Here is an 8,420-nt window from a genome sequence, read left to right as displayed (position 1 = left end):
CACATTTAGTTCTCACTCATAGACCACAAAATAACATGACATAACTAGTCCTGTCCTGTGCAAAGTGAATCAAAACATGTCTTCAGTTTGAGCATACTCTTATACTCATATCACACCCTTTGTGATTGTTCTCACTGCTGCCAAGTATCAGCATAGTCCAATGAACTATGAATATGATGCATCAAAGAACAGAAAATGAATGAGAAAATTTTAAGTATTATTTAAAGAAAATAAGTTCATTGAGATCTGTGAAGGGCCTGCCAACAAATATCATATGACATATGAAATAAATTATTTCCAACTGCCCTGTAAGGACTATTTCTTTTGACTATCTCAGACATGAAGAGCAAAATTACCTTTTCTATCATTTTTTTTTTACTTACTAATTTTCAAATATAAATTTTTGTGTTAACTTACAAATTTGATTGTCCATTGTATTTTGTAAATTTTATTGGTTTTATGATTTTTATTTATTTTCATTTAGTCAAATTTATTTACTGCAGTAGAACAAAATTTAGAAAGTGACCTAATTTTATATCCAGCTACAATGAAATGGCAACCACTAAGTGGAGCACGAAAACATATTTTGTAGAAGATGAAAAGAAAAGGAGCTGTGAATTACTAAAGACAATTACAAAATTAACTTCCTTATTAAAATTTAATGAATCAGAGGAGACTTCTTCCAGTGTATGCTCAAGTTTAATGGGTGCAAATTGTTGTGTCTGTATTGCCAGCACTGAGATTAACTAACAGAAATATGAATATAACAGAGTTTTTCCAATTTCTGCATCCATTTCTTGCTGTAACTAAATAATAAATAATGGTGTAAAAAGCAAAACTGTTTTAAAATCTGAAAGTGTCACATCTGTAGATGTCACAAGTAACAGAAATACATATAACAGATTACATAATAAAATGACAGAAATCCTGCTTTGTGGAATAATTTTTCTTCTCATGATGTAAATTATTAGATTGAAAGAGGGCCAAGTGATTGTCTATAACACAGTGGATCATTTCAAAATTTGTGTTGAAAATTTCTGGATGGTAAATAAGCAAGTTCTGTAGCCAGAATATATTTCTAGGGTACAAAGCTAATGGTGAAAATTATAAGAGGGAATGGCTACTGTTCAATCCTAATTAATCAACAAGGTGAGGTTGCGAAGATCAGGTCATTATGTGAAAATCAGTAATATGTGAAAATGGAGGATGACCATATCAGATCACAAATTGAAGAGTACTTACACCATTACATAATGCCCAAATTACATCATTACATAACTGCCAAACCACTGAGAATCATGACCCAATCAAGTTGACACATATCCTTAACCATCACATGCAGAGTTACACTTGCCTAGCACCTCAAAGTTGTTACTGCCATACATATGTTGGATAATAGATTTTTTACTATTATGGTAAATGCAAAAAGGCTGATAATGAGACAGTCAATAAACAAGGAATAGATGTATTGTTTTGCTTGCAAACTATTTAGTCTTAAACCATTTAATTCTTGATTTGCTATGGATGCATTTAGTGATTGGTACAACTTGAGTATGATTTATAAGCATGACAACAGTTCAATTCACAGATATTGTATATTGTTATATTTAAACTGAAAACATAATTTTGTCTTAACTCATGAACTGGAAACACAAACTAACGAAGAACAAAAGTATTGGAAAGTCATTTTACAACATGCTTTTGCTGTCATTGTAAAAATCTCTGAATGTGGATTATATTTTTGAGGGAGAAGTGAAGTGTTTGGTACCCACAAAATGGAAATAATTTGGGGGGTTTACTTGAATTTGTTGCTCAGTTGATCCATTTTTAGCAGACCACATCTCAAAATATGGTAACAGAGGAAAGAGCAACCCATCGTATATGTCTAAAACAATGTGTAAAGAACTAATAAAGATAAAAAATGATAAAATTCAACCAACCACGTTCAGTGAAATAAGTATAGTTAGATTTTTTTCACTTTCTCTGTAGATCCCCCTCCTGATCTTTCTCATACAGATCAGTTAAGTATTGTTTTAAGATACATGTCTCTAACAGATGGTAAACCTGTTGAGCAATTTATCACGTTTACTTGTTTAGAAAGTAATGCTGGGGAAGAAATTGCAAATCAAATACTTTACTATTTATGTGAAGTTTGCAAAATTGATTGTTCAAAGTGCAGAGACCAATTCTATGACAAAGCTGCCAAATTTTCAGGGAATTATAAAGATATGCAACAGAAAACCTTAGAATGTAATGGATATATCATTTTCATACCATTCGCTTAATCTTATAGGACATAGTGCAATAGGATGTTATTCAGAAGCAGTTGATTTTTTTTCTACTGTTCACTTACTCTATACATTTCTTGCTGCCTCTGCTTACAGATGAAAAAATCAAACCAAACTCACCGCTATAGAGTTGATTCCAACTCATAGTGACCCCTACTTGTGTTTCCAAGGTGGTATCTCTACATAAGTAGATTGCCCAATCTTCCTTCTGAGGAGTGGCTGCTGAGTTTGAACCTCCAGCCTTCCAGTTAACAGTCAAATGTCTTAGGCACTACACCACCAGACAAGCAGTTCTTAAAACATATTAAGTCAATGATCAAGTATAAAAATACCTTTCTAATGCACATTGGGAGTGCATACTGTAGCAACAAGTGTAATTCTGGAATTGTACACTCAGATTGCAGATGCCTTAGAAAATATTGCTGAAGACCTGACACAAAAAGGAGATTCTAAAAGAGAAGATGAAAGCATTGCCAACAAAATGCAAACACTAGCATATGTATTTATGTTGGTTATATGGAATCATACATTGCAGGATCTTCATCAGACAAGTCAAGCTCTCCAAGATTCAGAAGTTAATTTAAAGACAGGCACAGATCTCTACCAGTCATTCATAGAGTATTTACAGAACTTAAGAGAAGATTTTTTTAAAATTTTGAAAAAAAGAACAAAACAAATATCGCCAAATATTGATCATCAAGCAGTTCACCATTGCAGAAACATTAGAAAGAAACAAGTAAGTGACCAAAATGCTCCAGAAGTATTGATTGTCAGATATCAGTTTTGCATAACCACATGCTGCACCATCACTGACACATTTGAATCTTGTGTAACAAGAAAAGGCAAAAGTGTATGAAATTATTTCAAATGGATTGTCCTTGTTGAATAATGCGGGTATATCTGATAAACGATGCATGAGGACATCCAAGAAATTAGTGCAAGCTTATCTTGGTGACCTAAATACAAACTTTTATGAAGTGTGACTGTTTTATTCTTACATGAGAACCAAGTTTACAGATTCAGAAAAGACTAATTTTACTCATGTAAGCATATACGATTCCATAGTAGAAGATAAAATACATTGTGTATTTCCCACTGTTGAGATTGCTTTATGCATATTCTTAACTTTAATGATCACAAACTGCACAGCAGAATGCTCATAATATTCATTCCTAAAGAGACTCAAAACTCCTCAGCATACACCAATGATTGAAGAAAGGCTTAATTCATTATTCTTCTATGAAATTAGCAATTATTCTACAGCTTGTTTGTGATTAAATTATTGAAGAATTTGTAAGGGCAAATAATGGAAAGAAATGTTTTGAATTACAACATGTTAAGAAATGAAAGATCTATTTAGAAATAAAATACTGTAATTTATTGTAAGACTTGTCTTCTGATCATTAAATTTTCTTTTATGACATCTTTTAATTTGTCCATATGTAATTAAAGCATGTATTATGAAACAAGCATCAAAAGTGAAGTATAAGCTGTTTAAAGCAAAATTGATGAAAGTCAATTTTTCATTGTGGGAAATCAATAAAATTTTATATTGATTGTTGAAACAACTAAGTTCTCTGACTCATTTTCTTTGTTGTGGAATATTCTTTTTGTAGAAAATGTCGTATATAGTAAATATCTTATTACCTTACCTCCACTAAAATTTTTATAATCCAGTTCCTCTCATTCGGCTAAAATAGCATATACTACTTTCATATTCATTTGCTAATATTATACAGTGGTTGCAAGTAAAAAATAATTGGATCATGGGAAGCTAAGAGATACACACAAACACATATTATATAACTCACTTTTCCCATTCAAATGCATGAGTATACAGAAGAGGGGGCACTACAGATTATCAGTATTTAGGGCCCCCACATGCCTCAATTTGGCCCTGTTTACAAGACTGCTTAATCAGATTTATAGAAGTTTACACACATGGCACTTTATACTGCTTTTGTTCTTATTCTGTTATAACATTACAACAAAATGTGTGAAAACTGGAACATGTGTAAGGCAGAAATCTGTCACGGAAGGGAAACTAAAACTAAAACGAGTGATAGAAAAATGGTAAGACTGCACCCTGTCAAAGTTGGAAAGATTGTGAGACCCAGAAAACAAGGCAGTCCCATTGAATTCCAACTGACAAGTTTCACTGTATTTATTTATTCATCATGTCAGATTCTACCAACCCTGCCTCCAGGAAAATATGGCCAATTTAATGCCTCAGACTCTGAGAAATTTAATATCATGGTTTGGGGACAATGTGAGTGTGTGGGTATGTGAAGTATGTGAAAGATTACTAGGAAACAGGTAGAGTAGGGTTAGTAGTTTCCCTGTCTCCATGAGCTATTAATGAAACATAACTGCAGGGAAGTTATTACCTTTTTGTCCCAGTACTTATGGTCGTATGTACAAAAAATTATATTGTTTTTTTTCAATGAATGATGTAATATTAATGATTAATTCATATATTAACATTAAAAACAGAGGCTAGAACTCAATTCAAGAAACTAGGCAGATGTAAGTTTAGAACGAGAATGAATTAGAGATGTTTATATTTATTCTTCATTTATTCATACATCTATTTCCACATACATCTACAAAGTTCTAAGCTCTCTGCTACTAAGGCACTTGACTGCTAGCCAGAAGGTTGGTGATTCAAACCCACCAGCCACTCCTAGGAAGGAAGATATCGCCTCTGAAACCCAAGGAGGGGTTGCTGTGAGTCAGGATCGACTTGACAGCAGTGAGTCTGGTTTTGGTTTTTGGTAATTAGTAGTAGATAAGACAGCATATATATTATTGTCTAATGTGGTAGGGCTAAAATAATGCAGGTATGCAGAGGAACTCCATGGGTGAAAATGTTCTATGACAGAAAAAAAAAAAAGTGTTCAACAAATCTCATTTGAATTTCCTCTTCTTGAAAAGACCATTATTTCCCAGCCTCCCTAGTAGTTAATTGAGGACAAGTGTCACTACCAGGCCTGGCCGTAAACTTGTGTGTAGAATCCATCTACATTCTCTCCTTCCTCTTCCACGGCAATCTTGGAAGTCATGTGCCTTAAATAATAGTTTAGGCACACGATGAAAGGAACTTGGATGCCTAAATTACTGCATAGAATACCACCCACGTGAGCCATCCATACATATTGAGGTATAGAATGAGGAAGAAATAAAATTTTGTTTACTAAACCACTGAGATCCCAAGTTTTAAGTGTTACTGCGGAGAAATCTAGCCCATTCTCAGAAAGAAAAAAAGAGGAAGAGAGGGAGAGAAGGAGAAAAGGAGGGAGGGAGGGAGCGAAGAAGGGAGGCAGGGAGGAAAGGAGGGGAAAAGGAAGAAGTAAAAGAAGGTATTGATCTTAGCATAGGGGTGAGGGAAGATATTTTTTTGATCAAAAGAATAGATGTGTTAGATGCATGCCAATCTCTCATTGTAGTCAAAGGACCCTCAACACACAGTAAATCACTGGCTATCCAGAATTTAACCATTTATATGTGTAGAGATGGAGATAATAGATGTTTGTTGATTTCCTCAAATTAAGTAATTTAATTCATGGTTGCCACATGGTAGCTTGATTTGTCTATAGCTTTTTTTTTTTTTTTTTTTTTTTACTATTTCTGAGGGACTTCTCATTGCTCAAACTCACCTTATAGGGAGTCTCAGTAGCATCTTCTCCATTCAGGAAACTTATATCTGCTTCATTTCAAGTTATTATGGATCAACAGCTGAGGAAGGCAGTTGTTTTCAGCCTGTATAAACGTTCTGTAAGGAGCCCGGATGGCACAGTGGTTAAGCACTTGGCTGCTAACCAAAAGGTTGATGGTTTGATCTAACCAGCCTTTCTGTGGGAAGAGAGATGTGGCAGTCTGTTTCTATAAGCCTTGGAAACCCTATAAGGCAGTTCTACTCTGTCCCATAGGGTCACTACAATTTGACTTCACATCATACAACAACAACAAAGATTTTGTGGAGTCTGAACTTTGGAATCTCAGTAACTCTGATCTGGCTGTGTATTGCAAACCTTTGTATATTGAAGAACCCCTCCTTTTCATACCCTCCTTTATAGGAAAATGTGGAAAAATCAAAGGTTTGACAATTCATAGCTAAGGCAGTTGCAAAAATGATCATAATTCCTGGTGAATTGCCCAGATCATTACTCTTAAAAATAGTGAAATTGACATGTTTACTTTCCCTAAAGAAGAAACCAGACCAGCTGCCATCAAGCCAATTCTGACTCATGAAGACTGAATGTGTTTCAGGCCTTTCTTTCAAGACAGCTCTGGGTGGGTTTGAACCACCAAAGCTTTGGTTAGTTGTTGAGTGCTTAATAATTTGCACCATCCAGTGATATGTTACTATCACTTAGATGCTCTAAAACCCTCATCCTGACAATTATGGGTTTTGTTTTCATGCTGCTTCATATGCAAAATATATCATATTTTTTTATTTTTTTTCTGGACAAATCAATGATACCACCTAAGGCACTCATATTCTCTTAAAATGTATCTTTCTGTTCGTTGGTCCAACTCATCAAGAATTACAATAGCATATAAGATGAGTCTAGTATGTCCTTTAGGAAAAGGATAAGGAGCAATTATCATGTACCTATTTTCTAATGTTAATTTTTATTACTTTTCATTGTTTAGTTAATTTTATCCAGAGGGTTTTAGATTGAGTGGTTCTGCCCATGCCACGTTTATCACTGAGCATAGTGGATCTCCTCCACACCTACATATTGAACTAGTCTTGTTAGTACTATGATGGAGAAGGAAGCTCAGAGCTCACAACATCTTTGCCATATCGCACAAGGCAGATGAGATTGAGTATAGTTTCATATCTTGAGAAAATGTGAAAAGGAGGCACTAAATCTCCCTTATTTTCCTCTATGGTCAGCTCAGGGCTTATGAATACTGGAAATAAAACTATTCCAGAGGCTAAATGCAGCATATGCAGCAAATTCAATCCCCTTTGCCTTTGTGTAATGTTGCTTGTATCCATCTCATGGATTTTTAACTTGATGCCACTCTAAGGTTAATCCATCAATGCATTTTAGTGGGTGATAAAAGAAGTTAAAGGTAATCATAAAAATAAGAAGCTGAGAGATGTGTGACATTGAAGTCAGAAATTTAATTTTCTGTGGAAAATAATGAAAGGAGACCCCACTGTGACAGAATAAAATTAATTTATTAGAAAAGTAGATTAAATGCATAGAAAACTGGTGATATAAGAATCACGAGGAAAGTAAAGCTTTGAGATAAGTGGGTAAGTGATTAAAACTGAGAGTGAAGGCATTTGAGATATGAAAAGTGATCTAGCTCCCCAAAATTACAAATCGTGCAGAGCATTTTTACTGAAGTTAAAGTAATATGTTCTTTCTCCTTGTGATTAATCATTACAGTAGCCCTTGGGCACACAAACTAAAGTGAAACATAAATCAAATAGACCTAAACACCACTCAGTGACTCTAATGACATATATAAACTCCCAAGATTTGCCAGTATCTTAGTGTAGTTAACATTTCTTTATTATTACTCAGCATGTGGAGACAACACAGTAGACCACAAAAATACTGGAGTATGGAATTTTGACTTTGGAACCATTGCTAGTTTAATTTAACTGACAAAACAGTGAATATTACAGGTCTTCAGTTTCCGCTATATAATAAAAATGAATAGTATCAGTTCTTTCTTACTATGCAGATAGGTGCAATTGGAAAATGAGGTAATTTCTGTAAAAGTACATTGAAAACTATAGCACAGGCTTGAAAGATGACTAAGGGCCCCAGTGTCGGGGCTTCCACTAATCTCTATCAGACCAATAAACCTGCTATTTTTATGATTTTGAGTTTTGTTCCACATTTTTTTCTCACTCTGTCCAGGACCTTCTACCGTGATCCCTTTCAGAGCTGTTGGTAGGGTCAACCAGGCACCATCTAATTCTGGTTTCAGAATCTAGAAGGCTAAGAATTACATGGTTCATTAGTTCTTTGGACTGTTTGCTTCCATGCATCATTGCAGTCATCATTTAATGTGGAACTGAACACACCCCATTGGTACCACTTCCAGCAAGCAAGACACAGGGCTATAAGGCGAACAAGGGGGTACAGAATTCTTAGAACAATT

Source organism: Orycteropus afer, unplaced genomic scaffold, assembly GCF_000298275.1.
Source record: "Orycteropus afer afer isolate SDZICR_OR568_19922 unplaced genomic scaffold, OryAfe1.0 scaffold00280, whole genome shotgun sequence".
NCBI lineage: Eukaryota > Metazoa > Chordata > Mammalia > Tubulidentata > Orycteropodidae > Orycteropus > Orycteropus afer.
The sequence above is the reverse complement of the archived record's forward strand: the minus strand, read 5'-3'. Positions refer to the sequence as shown.